This window comes from Prionailurus viverrinus, chromosome F2, assembly GCF_022837055.1.
Source record: "Prionailurus viverrinus isolate Anna chromosome F2, UM_Priviv_1.0, whole genome shotgun sequence".
NCBI classification, from domain to species: Eukaryota; Metazoa; Chordata; class Mammalia; order Carnivora; family Felidae; genus Prionailurus; species Prionailurus viverrinus.
The window spans coordinates 23,636,742-23,659,790 of record NC_062578.1 but is presented as its reverse complement, the minus strand read 5'-3'; the positions used below and the strand labels follow the sequence as shown (position 1 = coordinate 23,659,790).

Below are 23,049 nucleotides of genomic sequence, written 5' to 3'. Positions count from 1 at the left end.
AACCCAGAAATGCAGCCACAACTATATGGTCAACTAATCTTTGACAAAGCAGGAAAGAATATCCAAAGCAGGAAAGAATATCCAATGGAAAAAAGACAGTCTCTTAAACAAATGGTGTTGGGAAAACTGGACAGCAACATGTAGAAGAATGAAACTGGACCACTTTATTACACCATACACATAAATAAACTCAAAATGGATGAAAGACTTAAATGCGAGACAGAAAACCATCAGAATCCTGGAGAACACAGACAGCAACCTCTTTGACATCAGCCCTAGCAACTTCTTACTAGATGTGTCTCTGGAGGCAAGAGAAACAAAAACAAAAATAAACTATTGAGACTTCATCAAGATAAAGAGCTTCTGCATAGTCAAGGAAACAATCAACAAAACTAAAAGGCAACCTATGGAATAGAAGACATTTTCAAATGACATATCTGATAATAGGTTAGTATCCAAAATCTATAAACAACTTATCAAACTCAATACCCAAAAAAGAAATAATCCAGTTAAGAAATGGGCAAAAGACATGACACACATTTTCCAAAGAAGATACATATATGGCTAACAGACACAGAACAGATGCTCAATGTTACTTATCATCAGGAAATACAAATCAAAACCACAATGAGATACCACCTCACACCTGTCAGAATGTCTAAAATTTACAACACAGATAAAAACAGATGTTGGTGAGGATGTGGAGAAAGGGGAAACCTCCTACACTGTTGGTGAGAATACAAACTTGTTCAGCCACTCTTGAAAATAGTATGGACTTTCCTCAAAAAGTTAGAAGTCAAACTACCCTATGACCCAGCCATTGCACTACTGGGTATTTACCCAAAGTATACAAAAATACTGATTCGAAGGGGCACATGCACCCAGATGTTTATAGCAGCATTATCAATAATAGCCAAATTATGGAAAGAGCCCAAGTATCCATCAACTGATGAGTGGATAAAGAAGGCAATGGATTATTCAGCCATCAGAAAGAACAAAATTTGCCAATTGCAATGACATGGCTAGAGCTAGAGTATTATGCTAAGTGAAATAAGTTAGAGAAAGACAAATACCATATGATTTCATTCATGTGTGGAATTTAAGAAACAAAACAAATGAACATAGGGGAAGGGGAAAGAAAAGAGAGAGGGAGGCAAACCATAAGAGACTCTTAACTATAGAGAACAAACTGATGGAGGTAGGTAGGCAGGCAGGGGAAGATCTAAATGGGTGATTGGCATTAAGGAGGGCACTTATTGTGATGAGCACTGGGTGTTATATGTAAGCGATGAATCACTAAATTCTACTCCTGAAACCGGTATTAACCTATGTTAACTAATTAGACTTTAAATAAAAACTTGAAAACAAAAACAAAATAAATAAAATAAAATAAAATAAATAAACTCACTAATTGATAAGACACTGAGTTGCTCCTCTTCAGGGAAGGGGTAGTGCTTTTTTTTCCCAAATTTATTGAGATATAATTAACATAGAGGACTGTATAAGTTCATTTATCCATTCTACTGTTGATGGACATTTGGGTTGTTTCCAGTTTTGAGCTCTTAGAAATAATGCTGCTATGAACATTTTTATATATGGCTTTTGGTGTTCACATATACATTTTGTGTAAATACCCACAGGTAAAATTGTGGAATATACATATGTTTGGCTTTACAAATTTCTGGCTAATGGCTTCCCAAATTGTCTGTGACAATTTATGCTTTCTCCAGCAGTGTATGAGAGTTCTAATTACTCCACATCCTTACCAGCCAACACTTAGTATTGACATTTTCATTTTAGCCATTCTAGAGTAGGTATAGTGGTATTGTATTTACTTAGATACTCTCTTTTGTGAAGTGCTTCTTTTGCCCAGTTTCTACTGAGTTGCCTGTCTTCTTTATATTTTCTGTATATGCATCTTTTTTTGCTGTAAGTACTGAAAATATCTTCTCTCAGTCTGTGGTTTGCCTTTCACTGTCTTAATGTTGGATTCTTATGAACAAAAGTTCTTAATTTTAATATAACCCATATTATTTTTTTCCTTTAAGGTTAATACTGTGTTAAGAAATTTCAATTACCCCCAAGGTTCTGAAGCTATTCTCTTATGTTCCCATTCACATTTATAATTACAATCCATCTAGAATTGATATTTATATATGGTATTAGGCACAGGTCAAGATTTCTTTTTTTGCACATTAATGTCTAATTGACCCAGTATCATTGACTGAAAAGGCCATTATTTCTTCTGCTGCACTGCACAGTTGCCTTTGTTGTAAATCAAGTTACTGTGTATGTGTGGGTCTGCTTCTGGACTCTTTCTTCTATTATTATGGACTAATGAAAAACAAAGCCACTTTCTTTCATTTCCAGATGATTTTGAAATATATTTGATATCACTCCCCATATATATAAAATAAATAGTTTTCAAGGCCAACCACAGTCTGAATCCAACCTGTATTTCTAACATTACCTCCCACCAGCGGATGGCACAAGAATCTTTAGCTCTAGCTGAGTCATGCTGAGTCCCTGGTCCAATTCTGGTTAAATAATGTATTTTAAAAACTTCATCTCCATTACTTCCTGGTGACTAGAACGAACTTTGCTGCTCCCAAGCTAATATCTCATGAGTCTGGGATATATTGATGGAATTACACCTTGACTCTTAATCTCTGACTCCATGCTTTATTGGTCTGACTTTACATTTGCCACAAGGTCCTGATTCTAATTCAATTCCCTTACCAATTATGGTGTAAACCTGGACTTCCTGCTTGACTGGGACCCAAACACCATGCCTGAATATTGCCAAAATGTTCTTAATGAGACTAAAAATGTTTCTGTGGAAACTCAAACCAAGTGGGATCTGTTTCACATGCTTCTTGAGACTGTAATGCACCTCCATTGTTGGCTGCACTTGTGAGTTTTGCCTAGAGATCCCAGCCATGGTGTCCACTCTCTGAAGTAAGCTCCATGGGTAATCATTGCAGTCCCAGGTCATGTATCTTCTTGAAAGTTGTGATGTCAACAGATCACGACTATGAGGGCCAGCCCAGAGCCAGGCCTTTCTTGTAGTCTTTATCCTACATTTTCTCTTTTTTACTCTTTCTCTCTCACCTGCAGTCCGGCAGTCATATTCTGTCTTGCTTCATAATCAAAATCATATGTATTTCAACATCTAACCTATGTCTCTAACTTTACAAGCAGCCATGCCATCCTAATCATCACTTATAAACATTCCAACCTTACTGTCTCCATGAAAAGATGCTTATTCTTATGCCCCTCTATGTTAATTGCAGTATTATTTATGATAGCCAAGATATGGAAGAAACCCAAGTGTTCATTGGTAGAGGAATGGATAAGAAAAAAGATACACACACACACACACACACACACACACACGGAATATTACTCCGTCATAAAAAAACAAAATCTTGCCATTTGCAACAATGTGAATAGAACTAGAGGGTATAATGCTAAGTAAAATAAGTCAGTCAGAAAAAGACAAATACCATGTAATTTCACTCATATGTGGATTTTAAGAAAAAAACAACCAAACAAGAAAAAAAGAGACAAAAAAAAGGACAAAAAACCACTCTTAAATATACGTTGTCGGGGGAGGTGGGTGGAGGGAGGGGTGAAATAGGTGAAGGGGATTAAGAGTACGTTCATCATGAGCAATGATGTATAGAATGTTGAATCACTATACTGTACACTGGAAACTAATATAACACTGTATGCTGTTACATTGGATTAGAAAATTAATTTTTTAAAAGATGCTTATGCTTTCCCTTCTTTTTTCACAGCTCTACCTCTCCTTTAAGACCCATCTCAAATCATCCCCTCCCAATCTCCTTTCATTTGCTTTTATTCGTATGTCTACTTCAGCATGTATCACAACTAGCCTTAGATCATAAGTAATTATATGTGTCTATATAATTCTATAACTACATTTGTCTGTTTCCCTTACAGACTGTGGAACACTGGACAATCCCTTACAGACTGTGGAACAATATTGTCTGTGGACAATATTTTTAATACCTATAAATCTCAGTCTTGGGCCTTGTGCATAGCAGAGTTGTAAATATTTACTGAGTTTAAGTTGTGTGATGGAGGGGAAAAGATAGGATTGAATACTGGCTATACCACTTATCTACCTGCTACCCCACATGCCTGCTGTGTGACCTTGGCCAAGTCATTTAATTTCTTTGAGTTTCTCAGCAGCAAAATTGGGAATAATTGGGAATAAACTGCCTTGCCAGTTTATTATTAAATGACATGATATGTTTAAGTGCACTTAGCATATAGTAGTCTCATAATAGAAACAATTTAAGTCTTATTTATTTAAGTCATCTCTCCATCCAATACGGGGCTTGAACCCACAACCCCAAGATCAAGAGCCAGACACTCTTCTGACTGAGCCAGCCAGGCACCTCTAGTAGATTTGTTTTTAATATAAAGTTTCCTAAGTATAAAACAGAGAATAGAACTAACAGATGAAATGATGAGTTTCCCAGGAATAAATGATTGGAAAGTTCTTATGCTAGAAATCCCATCATTTTATGTTTTGATTTAAAATTATCAAATATAGGGGCACCTGGGTGGCTCAGTAGGTTGAGCGTCCAACTTCAGTTCAGGTCATGATCTCATGGTTCATGAGTTCCAGCCATACATAGGGCTCTGTGTTGACAGCTCAAAGACTGGAGCCTGCTTCCGATTCTGTCTCTTTCTCTCTCTGCCCCTCCCCCACTAGTGCTCTGTTTATCTCTCTCTCTCAAAAATAAACATTAAAAAAATTTTTTTAAATAAATAAAATTATCAAATCATATTACAGTGGGGTATTTTAAGATATTAATCTCTGGTCTCACTACTTACATGCCATCACCAACAATAAATGCTATTTCATATAATTTAGCATCAACCTGATAGGAAATTTGAAGTGACTATAAGTAAATAATTTCCATCAGGATATAATTGGATAGGAAAATTATTTCTAACCAATGAAACATTTTCCATTAACTGCTGTGGAAGCTGGATGTTCTACTACAAACAAGAGTGGGGTTGCTTTAGAGCATTCATACTACCAGACCTTAGTTGTATATCTAGGCTGGCTGTACTCTCCACATAGGGGATTCTTTTCCCTTGGCTCTTCACATGGCTTACTGTTTCTCAGGTTTCATGTCCCAACTTGAATATCAATCACAGTTATTTCCTGTGGCTACCCTATCCAAATGAGGTACCACTCCCTGCCTAACTCTATTATTTTTTTTATATACCAGTCTCTTTGTTTCCTTCCTAGCAATTGGTAAAGTGTAATTGTTTATGTATTTGTTCAATCAGCCTGTCTCCCTCTATACACTATAAGTACCATGAAGGAAGGAACCATGTCCCTCTGGGTTACAGCTGATCACCAGAGCTAGTGCATAATAGGTACTCAGTGAATAACTAATGGACTGATTAACTTAACAATGTAAATAAACTATTGCTCACCACTACCCTGTTTACCTCAACAACTTCTTCATTCAACTTTTAGTTGGCTGAAGAGCTCTCAGAACTAAATTCCACGAGTTTTTACTTCAATGGTTCTAAAATTTGGGGCCACATTTTCTCTTCCGCAAGGGTTTTTTAGATATTGATCTACATACAGTTTTTTAGTGCCAGAATGGAGAATTCTGATGCCAACTGATTTATTCTTCTTAATTTTGTAAGGCAATATCTATAGGAGTTTTTCTTTATGTTTAAATTTTAGTATTGTTATTAGGCTATGTGTCTCTGCTGATTGATCTGTATTACCTTTCCAAAAAATTTCATTAGAATACATTTTTAACTTTTCCCAATTTTTTATAAGAATTTCAAGCTTTGAGAAAACAATACTACAATGAACACCTGTATACTCTTTACTTAGATTTATCAGTTAGCATTTGCCACATATGCTTTATCTGTCTTTATATATATATAAAGTTTGTTTTAAAAAATTGGCTCATGCAGTATGGGGGCTGGCAAGTTTGAAATCCATAGGGCAGACTGGCAGGCTAGATATTCAGGTAGAAATTGACACTACAGTCTTGAGGCAAGATTTCTTCTTGAGGAAAGCCTCAGTTTTTGCTCTTAAAAGCCTTCAAGTGATCAGATGGGGTCCCACTCAGATTATCAAGGATAATATCTTCTATATAAAGTCAACAGGATCGTACATGTTTATCACATCTACAAAATACTGTTACAGCAACATTAGAATGTGATTAAATAACTGGGTACTAGGGGCGCCTGGGTGGCGCAGTCGGTTAAGCGTCCGACTTCAGCCAGGTCACGATCTCGCGGTCCGTGAGTTCGAGCCCCGCGTCAGGCTCTGGGCTGACGGCTCAGAGCCTGGAGCCTGTCTCCGATTCTGTGTCTCCCTCTCTCTCTGCCCCTCCCCCGTTCATGCTCTGTCTCTCTCTGTCCCAAAAATAAATAAACGTTGAAAAAAAAAATTAAAAAAAAAAAAAAAAAAAATAACTGGGTACTATATATACTAGCTGAGATGACACATGAAATTAGCTATCAAAATTATCTCTACATTTCTCTATGTAGCTATAGCTCTTTATGTAGAATACATATACATATGTGTGTGTAAAATTTGTAATTTTGACTGACCATTTGAAAATTGCAGAAATCCTGACACCTTTACCCAGGTGTCCTAAAGACTATTCTCATATATAACCACAATACAGTGAGTACAATAAAGTAACTTCAATAAGTTAAATTAAAATTTCCCCAATTGTCATATTTTAAATCTAGCATTTACTAAAGATTACTTATTGCCTTTTTTTTGGTCTTTTTACTCTTCTTTCTCCCTTCCTTCCTTCCTTCCTTCCTTCCTTCCTTCCTACCTTCCTTTAAACTCTATAGTCAATGTGGGACTCAAACTCATGACTTTGAGATTAAGAGTTACATGCTCTACAAGCCAGCTAGGCACCTCATCATTTTACTCTTTAATTCTTGCACAATCCTCTTCTGTTACACTTGTCGCGCTGACTTTTTTTTTTTTTTATGCTGACATTTTTTTTAAGAGCCCTGGCCAACAGTGTTAATGAATGTCTTGCAATCTGGATTTGACTGATTGTTTCCTCATGATTAGATTCAGGTTAAAATTTTAGTCAAAGAACACTAAATAAGGAATGCTGTATATTTACCATTAAATCCCACTAGGAGGCATATAATATCAGTTTGTCTCTTCATTGGTAATACTGTTTGGTTCATGCAGTATCAGCTAAATATCTCTATTAGCAAAGAATATGCCTTACCCTTTGAAATTTATAAGTAATCTAAGGGTTGGTCATTTGTGACTATCCTCTTCTTCAGCAACATTTTATCTAATGGTATTAGTGTCCATTGATGATCTTTGCCTGAATCAGTTATTACACTGGTAGTTACAAAATGGTGATTTTCTAATGATCATTACTTCCTCATTTATTAGCGAACATTCTTCTATAAAAGAGAAGTTTCCCCTTTCCCTTTTCTTTTGGAGCACTGTTATGATTTGTTGGTTTTTTCTCATATTTTATGATTCATTACCATAATTATTCTTTTTTATAACCAAAATATACCAATATGACAAGTGGGAACCCCTTCAAAATAGGATACTAGTTCCTTTTTACATGTCCCCATTATTATGTGTACACTTACTTTTTGTCACAACGATATGTTTTTGGCTAAGCTTGAGCTTTCCGTGCCCCAAACTTCCTTTTAGTGAGGAATAATACTTGAAACCAAGTCCTGTGCTCATTGTTACTGGATTATCATTAGTTCTATGCCCTATCAGTGGGTAGAGCTAGAGTATGTATGCATGTTTGTGTGTGTTTGTCTTTCCCTCCTTTTTTCATATGCATAGGATAGGATGATGTATCCTCTTCCATGCCTTGCATTTTTTCACTTAATCATTCCATGTACATTCAAAGAGATCTTTCTCATTATTTTTATAGTTACACAGTATTCCATTGTGTAATTGCACCATAGTTTATGAACTGTTCTACTATGGATAGACTCTTATATTGTTCCAATAATTTTGTAGTATAAATAATTCCACAAGTGGGGCGCCTGGGTGGCGCAGTCGGTTAAGCGTCCGACTTCAGCCAGGTCACGATCTCACGGTCCGTGAGTTCGAGCCCCGCGTCAGGCTCTGGGCTGACGGCTCGGAGCCTGGAACCTGTTTCCGATTCTGTGTCTCCCTCTCTCCTTGCCCCTCCCCCATTCATGCTCTGTCTCTCTCTGTCCCAAAAATAAATAAAAAAATTAAAAAAAAAAAAGTTGAAAAAAAAATAATTCCACAAGTAGCCTTGTAGAAATTTTATGTTGTATTTGTGGAGGGGTAAATCAGTGTGAATTTCCTGAAGCAGGAACGCCGGAACAAAGGGTAAATGCATGTTTACTTTTGCTAGATATTGCCAAATTCCCCTCCAGAGAGGTTGTACCATTTTTCATGCCCAACAACAATGTATAAAAGTGCCTGTTTTCCCACACTATTTTAATTTCTACCAATCTGAGACCTGAGAAATGGTATCTCAGTGCAGTTTTACTTTGTGTTTCTTTTCTTTCTTTTTTTTTTAATGTTTATTTATCTGTGAGAGACAGATAATTCCCTTACCAATTAACTGACTGGGCCACCCAGGTGCCCCTGTATAATTTATTTCTTAAATGGTATAATTCACCAGTGAATCCATCTGGGCCCGTGCTTTCAGTTTTGTAAGGTTATTAATTATTGATTCCATTTCTTTAATAGATGGAGGACAATATTTATTTAAAGAGAGCATGTGCGAGTGGGGAAAGGGAGAGAGAATCTTAATCAGGGTCCACACCCAGTGCAGAGCCCAACGTGGGGCTCGATCTCATGTCTGTGAGATCATGACCTGAGCCAAAATCAAGAGTCAAACACTTAACCAACTGAGCCACCCAGGTGCCCCAATGTAGGACTACTTAGATGTCTATTACTTCTTGGGTGAGCTTTGGCAGAGTATGTCTTTCAAAAAATTGGTCCCTTTCATCTTGGCCCTCAAATTTGTGGGTACAGAGTTGTTCATAATAATATTCCTTTATTTTCCTTCTAATGTGCATGGGATTTGTAGTGATGTTCCTTCTTTCATTTATGGTATTAGTAACATGTGTTTCTTTTCTTAGGTAGTCTGGCTTTAGGCTTATTGATATTATTTATTTTATCAAAGAACCATATTTGGTTTTGTTGATTTTATTGATTTCTTATTTTCAATTTCATTGATTTCTGCTCTAATTTTTATTATTTCTTTCTTTTGTTTACCTTGGATTTAATTTACTCTTCTTTTTCTAGTTTCTAAAGGTGGAAAATTTTATTGAATTTAGACCTTTTTTCTTTTCTAATATGTGTATTTGATGCTGTAAATTTCTCTAAGTACTGCTTACACTGCATCCCATAAATTTTGGTAAGTTGTAGTTTCGTTTAGTTCAAAATATTGTAAACATTTATCTTGCAGTTTCTTCTTTGACCCATGCATTATTCAGAATTGTGTTGATTAATCTTCAACTATTTTGAGATTTTCCAGGTATCTTTATGTTGTTTCTAGGTTTTTTTTTTTAAGTTTATTTTGAGGAAGAGAGAGAGAGGGTGCATGCATGGGTGGGGGAGGGACAGACAGGGAGAAAGAATCTCAAGCAGGCTCCACACTGACAGTGAGTAGCCCAATTCAGGGCTCTAACTCACAAACCATGAGATCATGACCTGAGCTGAGATCAAGAGTTGGACTCTTAACAGACTGAGCCACCTAGGAGCATTTTTCTTCCTAGTTTAATTTCATTGTTGTCTAAAATCAGACACTGTATGACTTCCATTCTTTCAAATTTGTTAAGGTGTGGTTTAAGGCCAATTATGGTCTCTCTTGGTGAATGTTCCATGTGAATTTGAGAAGAATATGTATTTAGCTGTTGTTGGATGAGATAGTCTATAAATGTTAATTCATCCAGTTGATTGGTGGTTATGTTGAATTCAACTATATCCTTAATTATTTTCTGCCTGCTGGATTTGTCCATTTCTAAGGGAGGGGTGTTGAAATCTCAAATAGTGAATTCATCTATTTCTCCTTGCAGTTCTATCAGTTTTTGCTTCACATATTTTGACGCTATTTTAAAGTGCATACACATTAAGGATTTTTATGTTCTCCTGAAGTATCAATCCTTTTATCATTATGTAATACCCCTTTTTATCCTTGATAAGTTTCCTTACTCTGAAATTTGCTCTGTTTAGAATTAAACAGTTACTCCAGCTTTCTTCCGATTCATGTTAACATGATATATCTTTCTCTATTCATTTCCGTTTAATCTAGAAGTGTCTTTATATTTAAAGTATGTTTGTTGTACATAGCATATAGTTGTATCCTGTTTTTTGATCCACCTTGATAATCTCTGTCTTATTTAAAGTGATTGTTGATAAGAGTTGGATTAAGGTCCACCATATTTTTTCACTGTTTTCTACTTGTTTCCATTCTTTGTTCCTATTTTTGTTTCCCTTGTTTATGCCTTTATGGTTTTAACTGAGCATTTTATTTTTTTTTATTATTATTATTTTTTTAATGTTTATTTTTATTTTTGACAGAGACGGAGACAGAGCATGAGCAGGGGAGGGGCAGAGAGAGAGGGAGACACAGAATCAGAAGAGGCTCCAGGCTCTGAGCTGTCAGCACAGAGCCCGACGCGGGGCTCAAACTCACAGACCGTGAGATCATGACCTGAGGCAAAGTCAGACACTCAACCGACTGAGCCACCCAGGCGCCCCTAACTGAGCATTTTATAGGATTCCATTTTCTTTCCTTCCTAAGCAGTGTGTGTGTGTGTGTGTGTGTGTGTGTGTGTGTGTAGTTTTTTAGTGATTATCCTACAGTTTGCACATTTACAACTAATCCAAGTCCACTTTCAAATAACACTATACTGAATCAAGAGTAGTGCAAGTTAATTTATAATAACAAAATAATCCTAACTCATCCCTTCCATCCTTTGTATCATTGCTGTCATTTATTTCACCTATACATAAGTTTGTATAAATATATATTCACATACATAATTGAATACATTGTTGCCATTATTAGTTTGAACAAACTTATCTTTTAGATCAACTAAGAAAAACAAAAATGAAAGTTTACATTTTACCTTCACTTATTCCTTCGATGTCTTCTTTATGTAGTTACAAGTTTTTGATCTATATCATTTTCTTTCTCTCTGAAGAACTTCATTTAACATTTCTTGCCAGGCAGGTCTACTGGCAATAGATTCCCTTTTGTCTGAGAAAGTCTTTGTTTCTCTTTCCCTTTTGAAGGATAATTTCACTACAGAATTGTAGTTTGGTCGTTTTTCCCTCTCAACAATTTAAATATTTCAGCCCATTCTCTTCTTGCTTGTATGGTTTCTGAGAAGTTGAATATAATGCTTTTCTTTGTTCCTTTATAGGCTGTCTTCCCCTTGTGGCTTCTTTTAAGATGTTTTCCTTTATCTTTGATTTTCTGCAGTTTGAATATGTTATGCCTACACTTAAATTTTTTTGTTTTTGTTTTCTTGGCATTTACCCTGCTTGGTATTCTCTCAGTTTCCTGGACCTGTGGTTTGGTGTCTAACATTAATTTGGAGACATTCTTAGCCATTCCTGCTTCAGTATTGCTTCTGTTCCTTTCTTTCTTCCTTTTTCTTCTGGTGTTCCTATTGCTTATATGCTACACCTTTTGTAGTTGTCCCACAGTTCTAGGATATTCTGTTCTGGTTTCTTTTTAGTCTTTTTTTTCTCTTTGCTTTTCAGTTTTGGAAGTAAGTTTCTACTGTCATATCCTCAAGCTCAGAAGTTCTTTCCTCAGCCATGTTCAGTCCTCTCATGGGCTCCTCAAAAACATTCTTCATTTGTTACAGTGTTTTTGATCATTAACATTTCTTTTTGATTCTTTCTTAAAATTTTCATCTCTTTGCTTAATTACCCATCTGTTCTTGCACGTTGTATACTTTTTCCTTTAAAGTTTTTGGTATTTAATCATATTAAAAAAAAATTCCTGCTCTGATAGTCCCAACATTCCTGCCATATCTAACTCTAGGTCTTACATTTATTCAGTCTCTTTAAACAATTGTCCTCCTAGCACAGGAATGTGTTCACAAACCCAAAAAACTCTGTTTCTGGGGTTTTTATGGAGATATCATCATGCAGGCATGTTCAATTACTAACTCAATATTCAGTGCCTCTCACCTCTCTGGGGGTTTGGAGAGTTGGACTGGCATTCTAGGCTTCTAGTCAAGGCTTGATCTTTTTGCCCATCAGCTTCCATCCTGAATATATACAGGGGCCTGTCAAGAGTTAACATATGATGCTCTATCACTGAGAAAATTCCAAGGGACTTAGGAGCTTTGTGTCAGGAACCAGGAACAGAGGCAAAATATATATTCTTTATTGTACTACATATTTTAAAATATTTTTTTTCCATTTTTTGCTTTTTTTCAGAAGTCATCAATTATGGCTATATATTTATATATATGAATATTTTTATGTCTTCCATATCTATCATTTCTTCTCTACTCTTTTTTTAAAATGAATATCCAGTCTGTGTTGTTTTTTTTAAGTTTGTTTGTTTGTTTATTTATTTATTTATTTATTTATTTTGAGGGTGGGGTGGGCAGGGGGGTGCAGAGAGAAAATCCCAATCAGGTTCGTGCTATCAGGACGGAGCCCAATGTGGGGCTCAAACCCACAGCTGTGAGATCATGACCTGAGCCAAAACCAAGAGTAGGACACTTAGCCAACTGAGCCACCCAGGCACCCCCAATCTGTTTTAATTTTCTATTGTCTCAAAAATGTCTGTTTAAAACTGAGGGTGGATGGGGGGTGGGAGGGAGAGGAGGGTGGGTGATGGGTATTGAGGAGGGCACCTTTTGGGATGAGCACTGGGTGTTGTATGGAAACCATTTTGACAATAAATTTCATATATTGAAAAAAATGTCTGTTTATAGTTTGTTTGGATCAGGTTCTACACAAGTTTATAAAGCTACATTTATTTAATATCCTCTTATCTTTCATTCTGTGAGTTTTCCTCCACTTCTCTTTTTGTTATTTATTGAAGAAATTATATCATTTGTCCTTAGAATTTTCTATAATCTGACTTTAGCTATTTGCAGCCTCATGATGCAATTTAATAAATTCCTGTATTTTGCACCTCTCTCATCCTTATTTCCTATAAACAGAGCATGAGATATAGAGTCTTGATAAGATTTTTTTTTTTTTTTTGGCAAGACCACTTCACATTACTTCCTATTGTATCATCTTCAAGAGGCATATACTATCTGGTTGTCCCACTGTTACTGACATTAAAATTGATCAATTCATTCAGGTATATCATGTATGATCCATCCATAATAAAGTTCCATCCATAACAAAAGTTCCCTTTAACTTTTGTTCAAACTGATTCCTTTGGCACCCATTAATGATTGATGCCATGTTCCATTATTTCACTAGGGCTAGCACAATTATTCTTTTTCTTTTTTTTCATAGCTTCCATGTACAATATCTGTAATTCTTCTGTAAAGAATTCCCTTTCATCAATTATTGGGTCACCTTGAAATACAATTTATATAGGAAAGGCAGGAAAATGCTAATCTTTCCCCTCTCTCCCCAATGAGTTGGTGACCTAGCAAACTCTAAAGATGACCAATGAGGGTTTTTTTTTAGTTTTTTTTTTTTCAACATTTATTTTTGGGACAGAGAGAGACAGAGCATGAACGGGGGAGGGGCAGAGAGAGAGGGAGACACAGAATCGGAAACAGGCTCCAGGCTCTGAGCCATCAGCCCAGAGCCCGACGCGGGGCTCGAACTCACAGACCGTGAGATCATGACCTGGCTGAAGTCGGACGCTTAACCGACTGCACCACCCAGGCGCCCCTTTTTTTTAGTATTGTTATGAATTTAAATTTTATGACACACAAACATACATATATATATTTCCATGTATACAATTATGTGCTTCAGTATATTACAGTCCTTACTTGTTTTGTTGCTCAAACCATCTTCTTTTTGCCAGAAGATCCCCTTCAAAGTTGGCTTCTCTGATAATTTTAAACTCTGTTCATTTTTCATTTCATTTGATAAAGCCAATTAAGCAAGCAGAGCCAGCAACAGAATAAAGTGTAATATTTACCTAATGATTCTCTAAATTTTCACATAAGTAATTCTAAGTGTACCCTCAAATCCCCAGAGTCTGAAGAACATTCTGTTTTAAATAATTTACCCAACAGTAAAATTCATGCTCTAAGAGGATGTACTATATTTACCCTGTGATTTCATATACCTTATAATCATAAGATTATATTTCCCCCAGTCCTATGATATTATGATTTAAGAAGCTATTAGGAGCCTTCCTCAACATCAAATCAAATAATTATGACCAACATTGCCCTCCTTCTTCAGTTGGTAACATTTTCAAATATTTCCCACTCTATTGACTGTCTTTAGCCTATGAAATTGCTCAAATCTCTTTCTGATAACAAACAAGAGACAAAACTTTCCCCCAACTCTTGACCTGGCATTTATCTCGAGTATAGTCTCATCTCCTTCTTTCTCTTCTCAGCTAAGACTCTTGATGTCTCCATATCTTCCCTTACCAGTTCACTCAACAATTCATTCCAATGAAAAGTAATCTGATGACTATCAGTGATATACTCCACATTGCCAGTTCAGTCGAACTTTTTTTTTTTTTTAATTTTTATAAGTCCTCTTGGATGAATTTACATTACTGATTACTTACTCCCTGTTCAAGACTCTTTGGCTTTTAGGCCACTCTCTCCTTAAGTGTTAGTGCTCCCCTAGCCTCTGACCTCAGCAACATCTTCTTCCTAAACTCTCTCTTGGGGTAATCTCTTTATTTTCATGGTTTCAAATATAATCATTTTACCTAATGAGCTGTACTCCATGTGGTGCAGTCTCCCACTCTACTTTCAAAACTGCCCCATGAGCTTTCTTTGATGAAATCTCAGGAAAGAGCTAGAACTTCTCCAATTCCTCTGTCACAAGAACAAGCTTGTATCAGTCATTATAATTTTCAGGCCATCTAATGTTATATCACAATCTAAAACTTCACTTAAATGAAAGCTTCTCCCTACCTTCTCCCAGCTTAAGTCTGTGATGTAAGATTATCTGCTGAATATATTCCATTTAATTGTGGTAGTGACTTCTGTCCTTTTTGTCTCTCAGGCATTTCTTTTGTCATCTCCCCTCATTCTAGTATGAGAAGCTTCTTTCTTATGGGAGAGCTCATCACATGTGATTTGAGTGGGGCGGACTGCCTCCCCCCCATGCTAGAGAGTCAGCCCAGGCCTAACCAATCAGAGTACCTCACCTCTCATCACTGATTTGTTGAGAGATAGAGCTGATGAGAGCTAAGCTGACTGGAGGCCCTCCCAGATATTTGCTGCTAGAATTATCCACTAGGGCTAGTTAGCTGGTAGGATGAGTCTGTAGACTAGTAGCCATTTTGCTCACCACAAAGACTGACAGAAAAAGAGCCCTCCATATCAGCTGAGCCTCTGTTCTGAGGATTTTCTAGTGAATTCATTTGAGATACATTTTACAATTTCCCTAGAAAAAGGCATGACAGATGTCCTATAGTTAATTTAAAATCCTGAAGCATGTCCAAATGAATTATTTTTTTCTTCCCCTTCTACTTCCATTTCTTCTATATCTACCAATTCCCATATTTTCTAGTCAAAAAACCTGGCACTTAACTCTTTCCTTGTCCCCTTCATACAACAAATCTTAGTCCTATCTGTTACCCTGCCTAAATATCTCAAGAGCTCTTCCTTTTATTTCTCTACATGCCCTAGTCCAAGCCCACATCCTCCACTTGTCAAACACTTACAATAGCCTCCTTTTATGATTTTTCTTTTCTTCTCTTACCTGACTAAATCTGTTCACTCACCAGAGAAGTCAGGGCAAAACACAAATCTGGTCTTCTACTTCCCATTTGAAAACATCTCACATTTGGCAAATGGTTTCTAAGATAAAGTCCAATCTCTTCATGAACCAACAAAGCCTTCCAAGGCCATGTTTTGCCTGCCTCTTGTCTCCCACCTCCTTCCATCAATTTCAATTGGGCAATATCAAACTTGTCATTCCCTTTCAACACCAATTACATGGTTCCTGCTCCCTCTGCCCAGAATGCCTCTCTTTTACTGTTTTTCACCTCTGCAAGGTCCTTAGTTCTTCCAGAAAGTGGTCTTAAGCTCCTAGACAAGGACAAGTGCCCCCCACTTATGATCCCATAACAGCAAATAAGTCGCTTTTTCCATATTCTATCAAAATCCTTTCATCTGTTTTCCTGCTTGTAAGCAACGTGAGTATGGGGACTGTTTCTTACTCATTTTTAGATCCCCAGTGCCTGGCATTCAATATATGCTTTTTGTACAAAATTACCACAATTTTTTTATTTTGTCAAACTGTCTGAAAAGTCACAATTAGATATATTTGGGGGCATCAGATATTCTTGGTAAAATGTAAAATCCACATTGCCTATTAAATTTCATAGTTTAAAATGAATCAATTTGCTTAGAGTTATTTTTATTATAAAACTCCGGCGCCTGGGTGGCTCAGTCGGTTGAGCGGCCGACTTCGGCTCAGGTCATGATCTCGCGGACCGTGAGTTCGAGCCCCGCTTCGGGCTCTGTGCAGATGGCTCAGAGGCTGGAGCCTGTTTCAGATTCTGTGTCTCCCTCTCTCTGACCCTCCCCCGTTCATGCTCTGTCTCTCTCTGTCTCAAAAATAAATAAACGTTAAAAAAAATTAAAAAAAAAAGTTTAAAACTCCATTGATATGGGTCCTTAAGAGAATAGATTTGGAAGGATTTTTTAAAGAATTCAATCTGTAGAGTTAGAGTTCCCAAGGTAGAATTCTGATTCTGCTATGGATAAGCATGTGACTTCGGCAAATTATTACCTAGCCTCTCTAGGCCTATTTTCTTACCTGTAAAATGAGAATTGTTTTATGTATTTCATAGTGCTGTTTTAAAGATTAAATGATACAAGAAATACAAGTCTCTCTTGCATTGCCTATATGGCACATATAAATATTCAATCCCAAGTAGCTGGCATCATTATTATTAATAAAGGCAGGTCTGGAAGGATGCCACATGTGGGGAAGGACACTGGGTGGGGCTGGGAAAGGCAACATCCCAACCTTGAAACTTTGCTTATGGCAAGCTCAGTTCAAAGCACAGACTGCTCTATGTTCACAAGGGGTATGAAATTTGGGGATCTTGTCATAGGTATTTCTCAGTCACTGCCACACACACCCCACTTCTTATCTCTAGCCAACATGTCATCTGCCCACTGGAGAGAGGACTTGGAGTAAGTCAGAAGAAAAAGTAGGTATTGCCTGTCAACTGGATGGTGATATGCAGTTCACAAAGCTTCTTCACATTAATGATCTCACCTAACTCCACCACAAACCACGTGTTGGCATTTTTGTCCCTGTTTTACAGATGACGAAACAAGGTCCAGAAAAGTTTAAATGACCGATTCCAGGTCATGAAACTAAGAAGTAGCTGAGTTACGATTCAAATGTAGGCCTTCTGATTCCTAGTCTAGAGCCTTTTTTGACACATGGTAAACAGAGATCAGGCAAAAGGGGGCATAAAAAAGGGATGAGAAAGTTAGGCAGGAGGGAAGGTCATAGGATGAAAAAGAACTATCTGGCAAGGACAAAATCAGTAGGGCTGCCATCCATCCTAAGCAGCAGACAAAGGATAAATATGTTTTTGGGCAATGATGGCCTTATGAGCAGGTGAAAAGAGGGAGATATGAATTATGATGACACAGTTATGGAATTTTTTACAAGGAAAATCACTTATCTGGAAAGTTCTGAAAAAATAATTGACTCCCCATTTTACAGATGGAAAAGTCCAGACCGAGGAGATACCTACCCAGCCTTCAATCTCATATCATTAATGGGAGAGCCAGTCCAAAGACCAACCATGACTTACTGGTATGGATATATTAAAATCTTGAAGTGCTTTTATTTTTTAAAAAATAGCTTTATGGGGGAGGGGTGGGGGATGCCTGGCTGGGTCAATTCGAAGAGCCCGCGACTCTTTATCTTTGGGTCATGAGTTTGAACCCCACGTTGGGTATAGAGATTACTTAAAAAAAAACAATAAAAATAGAAATAAAAAGTTCTTTAGGGTATAATTTATATACCATAAACTTCACACATAATTGCTCAAAATGTTGAGTAAATTTATACACTTGGGTAACCATCATCACAATCCAGTTTTAGAACACTTCTATCACCCACCCCCCTAAAAAATAAAACACTGAAATACTTCAGTAGTGGTTAGTAAATAGCCACTTCCCTCAAACCCCCAATCAATCCTTCAATCCTCTGAATCACCCCAGATCTTCCTATAATCTAATTTCAGATACCTGGTCCACCGGGTAGGGAATATCCAGGCTCCTGCCCCAGCATTGAGCAGCTTCTGTTCTGCAGGGTTGGAACCTTTGCCACACCTGTGCCACATCTGTTGTAAAGTAACTTCAATATCACCCCTGGGAAGGATGAAGGCAAGCATATAACTCCTCTGGTTCCCAATCTGGAGCTTTTCACACAGGACCCTGCTTTTCAGAAACATAGGAAAATACACAAGTGAACAAAAGAAAGCAAGTGCTATGAAATTATATCTACATAAAGGATAAACTGGTTTTGAAAGGTCATGAGATTGAGCTGCTATCTATCATGACAGTTACCTCTTCAGTAGAGGTGTTCTTACCTTGAGGTTTATACACGTCTGCTATTGGATGAAGTTCTTCTGAAGGTCAGGTAACTCCCTGAAATACAAAATTTCACAGGTATGCGCATTTTTCTGTGGAGTGGGTCCATGGACAAAAAGGAAAAAAAAATAGGATAACTTGCTAAGAACATGTTTGATAAGAGGTTTAGGGGAGAAGCAAACAAGGAATGTGCTCAAGGAATGTAGACATGGGGAAAAGAATTCTAGCTAGAGGGACAGGTAAAGGGGAGAAAGTGAAGACGAAGTTCTCTTGATTCACAATTTTGTTTACAAACCAAATATGTATGTGAATCAACTATTTTTGACATATAGAATAAGTCATACATATTAGGTCATACATATAAACCATTTGTTATTTTGCTAATTTTCTTTGTCCTTTATTAATAGATTTCACATGAAATGACTAGTTTGGGTTACACTTTTTTTAAAAGGAAACTTCATTTATTTTTATGTTTTATTTTTGAGAGAGAGCAAGAGTGAGCATGGGCAGGGGAGAGGAGCAGAGGCTCAGCATGGAGCCCAACACAGGGCTTGATCCCATGACCCTGTGATCATGACATGAGCTGAAATCAAGAGTCAGACGCTTAACCGCCTGAGCCACCCAGGGCTTTGCTTATTTTAAATTATCACTCAGGGACGCCTGGGTGGCTCAGGCAGTTAAGCATCCAACTTTGACTCAGGTCATGATCTCGTGGCTTGTGAGTTTGAGCCCTGTGAGTTCGAGCCCTGTGAATACGAGCCCCACATAGGGCTCTGTGCTGACAGCTCAGAGCCTGAAGCCTGCTTCAGATTCTGTCTCCTCCTCTCTCTGCCCCTCCCCTGCTCATGATCTGTCTCTCTCTGTCTCTCAATAATAAATAAATGTTAAAAAAAAATTATCTTAAAGTATCACTCTAAATTGTGAATATAGAATTTTGCTACTTTATTAAATCCCATCTGTAGCTCAACTGGATTACACTAGCATTTTAAAATTGTTAACTAAGGCCCCCAGTATGTCTATATAAATTGCAGTGAAGTCAAATTCATTCCTAACATATTTATAAACATGATTTTTTAACTCAAAATAGTACAGCATTCCCATTGCATTTTATCTTAGACTTTTTAAGATAGTATTTTGGATATATCATTTAAATTTGATTATCTCTAGTAGGTACATGGAATTTGAAATCTGGAAGAAACCTTCAAGATCATGCAGCCAGACTTGCTCATTTTACTGATAAATAAGCCCAAAGAGATTAAGAGCCCTGACCAAGCTCACTAATGACAGAGGTAGGATAAGACTATAAGCATTGGATTCATAGCTTGGTGTCTTTTCCAACATCCAATTAACAAGCTAATGATTACTGAACTACCTACATTTCTTTGATGAGATCAGGCAGTAGGAGACTACGAACAAACCATCTGTGGAGACACAGACTCAAGTGAAAACTTCTCAATTCTACCTCTTCACACTCCAACAAGCATATTCTCATAGGACTTCTCCTAAGTCTCCAGTTTAGTGCATCACTAGAACTCAGACATTCATAAATCAGATTATATTATCAATATTGCAGTATTTGCCCCGTGATCACTTTGTAGGTTCTTCAAGTTACTAGACTCTGGTTTCCCATATTTCCTCCCTTTTTCTGCCAGAAAGTCCAGCTGCTTTTAGTCCTCTGTATCACAGGCTCTGCCTTTGCCTTGGTAGGTAAGACCTCAGGCACATACATAGCTTGTGTATGTCCTCTTTTCTTTTGTCTTCCAGGGAGGTGGAGGGGGGGTAGTTTGTGAGATGAGGGAGAATCACCTCCTTGAACATGATGGTCATTTGTAATTGACGTGGAAATCAAAAATTATCAAATACTTTTTATGTTTAAATTTCTCCAGTTGTCTCAAAAATATCTTCTTTACAGTTGGTTTGAATCAGGATTCCAACAACGTTAAACATTTGCATTGGTTTAATATGCCTGTTGTATCTTTTATTGCAAATGGTGCCATTAAAAAGGTTCATTAAGGGTATGGGAAATCTTAATTTTATTATCGTTGAACTGTTTTCCAAAGGGATTGTACCCATTTCACTCCTATAGAGTTTATGAGAGCTTCACCTCCTCCTCCACTTTTGGTATTGTCAGACAGTTTGCCTTTTGCCTATCTGATACTAAGTCCCACACTGTAAAGAAATGATATGTGAGCCTAGTCTTCAAACACTGTATAATGAAATGTTTTCGATAAAAAGATTTCATGCTCCCTGGAAATACTATACACTTCACCCCATCTGAAAGTCATTGTTTTAGTTCCTGAGTACATCAGGATCTTTCTGTTACATATCAAAGAAAAAATGAAAAGATAGTAAGCATATACTATTTAATATTTCCCAGGAAAGATATAGTTGGTACTGACTTATCCCTCCCATGAAGATCCTTTTTAACATACATATAACCCAAGGGACCAGATGTTGATTTTACTGTGAGGAGTGTTGTAAGGAATTCTGTAACTCCTTTTCTTATTAGTATGTCATGGCAGGTTGTTGGTTCTGCCGATGTCATAATGCTTTGTTTGTGGGGGTCATCCGATGTCACTTATACTTTACGAAGACTCAGCTTTTTAATAAAATTAACTCTTGGGGTGCCTGGGTGGCTCACTTGGTTAAGTGCCAACTTCAGTTCAGGTTATGATTCCGTGGTTCCTGGGTTCAAACCCTGCATCGGGCTCTTCGCTGACAGCTTGGAGCCCACTTCAGGTCTTCTGTCTCCCTCTCTCTCTCCCCCTCCCCTGCTCATGCTCTCTCTCTCAAAAATAAACAAACATTAAAAAAAAAAAGCTAAATAAAATAAACTTTAGATGGTAAAACCTGACCTTCTGGAGAAATTTTCTGAGAACATAGGGATAAAGATTTCCAGAAGAAAATTTATCTGGAAAAGCTTTCCTCTTTCCTTGGGATATATGGGTTTTACTTACAAATGAAATGTTGACAACACAACTGAGCTGACACCAGATATGCTTCTGGATGATTCCTGGTTGCCAAGACCCTCCAAACATTCCTCAAGGACACAGTCATTTTGCACAACAAAGGGAAACCAGCCCATTTCTGGCAATAGGGTGGAATTCTAAGAGGAAAAAGCAAATCAATATAACTTCCTCTCCAGTGATGAAGAATGATTCATTCATATTATACTATAGAATAATCGGTCTTTTTAAAAGATCTTTTTCCTTTTTGAAAACACTTTAGAGAATTTCTCAGAGAACGTAATGATCTATCTTTAGGGGGAGAAGAATAACATCCTACATTGCTCTTATATTTAAAATCTTACAGAAATTTGCAAAAAGAGCCCAAGTTAATAAAATGATAGATTTTAAGCGTTCCTTCTGGTAAAGTAAAAGCATTCTATTCAATGTATCAGCCACCTAAATCTTTAAAAGAACATGAGGTACAAGCCTTTGGCTTCCATTTTCCTGTTAAAAACCAATGACATCTTCAGTCTTGGGATAGCTTTTAAAACTGTGGCTTCTGATAAATGTTGGCAGAACTGGTGCATTCCCAGAATAAATTCTGAATGCTCAGCTTTCCCTATTCAAAAACATCCCTCGGTCAAATGACTACAAAACTGCCCACCATGAAACAAGCTGAAGAGAAGTCCGGATGTGCTACAAGCTGTAAGTGTAAATTATAAAGTGCACTGGCACATTATGTCTAAGATCAAATCTCTATAAACAAATGTGAATGCCCTAACAACCCTATTACTGATACACGTGAAGTTTAAAACTGAGGGGCTGGGGTAGTGAGGAGACAACAGCACACAAACAAAAGAAAAACTTCCCTTTTCAGTCAAGTTTCAGCTCTATCCTTGCCTTTAAAATACCAAAGTGCTGTTTTGCTCTCAATTCTTGTCCCACTGTACAAAGAAATCTGTGTCTCTATCCCCCAAATTAGGAATATGAGAAGCTTTCCAGACCGTAAAGACCAGAAAGCAGCCCCGCAGGTAACTGGCCCCAAGGGTGTGAAAGCGGGCATGGTGGTGTGGAAAGCCACGCGAAAGGAAAAAAATCTGTAAACCCTACACCTGTGGTTGAAAACAAACAAGAACACCCCACGGGACTGGACATCATCAAAATCTCGGGGTATAGAGAGAAAAAAACAACCACCATGGCGAGATCAGAACCAGAGCGACGTTTCTTAGACGACCAGGTCAGCAGGTGAGCTCGCCGGGCACGCCGGAGAGCTGGATGTGACTGAGTACCGACAGCGCCATTTACTGTGCTCTCGCCTGCCCCTCCC

At 37.4% G+C, this 23,049-nt stretch overlaps 1 long non-coding RNA gene across 1 annotated transcript; it reads right to left on the bottom strand.

Moving 5' to 3' along the window:
* Positions 1-18,435: 18,435 nt before the first annotated feature.
* Positions 18,436-23,021, bottom strand: LOC125156579 (uncharacterized). The gene is made up of 4 exons (XR_007148681.1): positions 22,917-23,021; positions 21,732-21,880; positions 18,774-18,831; positions 18,436-18,618 (listed from the first exon to the last, which is right to left on the bottom strand). It is a non-coding gene; the product is annotated as an uncharacterized LOC125156579 (long non-coding RNA).
* Between the last annotated feature and the right edge of the window lie 28 nt (positions 23,022-23,049).